Here is a 1,599-nt window from a genome sequence, read left to right on the forward strand (position 1 = left end):
CCACCATTCCACCCTCCATTCCTCTGTAGGGTGTGTGCATCACGCGTGACACATCCTCACTGGCCCTTGACGTAAGGGAGCCGTCTTTTTTCCCCAGGACATAATTACTTTTTCTGGGCACTACTCTCTTTTATCTTATTTAAAGCAGTTTACAGAGGAATGTAGGTCAAAACAAACGACGGAAAAGAAAGTGAAAAGGGGGGGGGGATAAAACATATACGCTCTATCTACGTAATAACTCAAGGGTGCCTAATGGATCGTTGAAATCATGCAAAAATCAAGAGCGGATGAGGTTGACTTGGAATGGCTAAGACAGCACCTTTACATGGATGGCTGATGCCTCTATAAATAAATTAATGCTGATATTGACTTGGTACTTCGAAAGATATGTGAAATGACGTTATAGCCCACCGTTGCTATCATGGCTTTAAAAAATTGTGAAATGTTGTAGGTTTAACCCCCCTATCAGCACTCTTAAATTTTAAGAGGTGGGGCCTCCAAGTTTAACGTCCATCTCCGAAGGGGCCGAGCCAAGTGGAAAATTCGTGTAATGTGCCTTTCCCAAGGACACAATGTTGGACCGAGCTGAGGCTCGAACCCCTGAATCCGCAATCTCACGATCACGTGTCCGGTAGCCTAATCACTTGGCCACCGACGCTACTTCCGGGCTGTTGCCCAATTAGATACATTATGAACGTATATGTGGCGTCTAATTTTGTTTCCAGTTGTTAATATGTTCTCTGCACCGCTCTCTTAACATCTCCACTGTTTGAGGCAATGACGTTTATATGTTGATTGTCGCTTGTTGGCGCCCGACTAGATAAAACAGGAACTTTTTGATGGCAAAAACATGTATTCAAATTGGTCAACTCTGCTTACGAGTTTATCGTCTAGAAAGGTTGAGGCAAATGTTCGGCCTGTCGATGGCTCTCCTTCCTTGGTTCAAGTCATATTTAAGCAGCAGCACCCAGCCAGAGCTTGTCCGTAGCTTGGCGTCGGTGGCCTAGTGGTTAGGCTAAAAAACCCTCAAAAAACCATAACAAACAAAACCCCAGGAAAACCCCGTTGATCTTAATCACACCTAAACAGAGCTAAAAGTTTTTTCTTTATTATTACAGAGAAGGGGGAGGACCGGAGGCATAGCCTTTATTTTTCGCTCCACCGCATCACCACCTAAAGCCAAGGAATGGCTAGCAACACCATGCACATCGTTTGAAGCTGCTTCCATAAACTTTGTGACTGATAACAAATACAATCTTTCAATTATATGTCTCTATCGCCCTCCAAAGATCATAAAGAATGTTGTGAATTTAGAAACTTTTACATAGAATTCAACCAACTCGTGTGTTGTTTAAGGCAGAGAGGTCAACCATTTATGATTTGTGGAGATCTGAACATACACTACGACAACCAAACATGTGCAAATACAAGAAAGTTTATGTATATTCTAGAACAGCACGATCATATTCAACATATGTTTCTGCCAACGCAAAAGCATAGACATACACTTGATCTGATCATCACGCCGAATAATGCACCTCTTTTCAAGAACATAGAGGTCACAGACAAAGGTATCTCGGACCACCTATTACTTGTAGC

Source organism: Aplysia californica, unplaced genomic scaffold, assembly GCF_000002075.1.
Source record: "Aplysia californica isolate F4 #8 unplaced genomic scaffold, AplCal3.0 scaffold00172, whole genome shotgun sequence".
Taxonomy (NCBI): Eukaryota; Metazoa; Mollusca; class Gastropoda; order Aplysiida; family Aplysiidae; genus Aplysia; species Aplysia californica.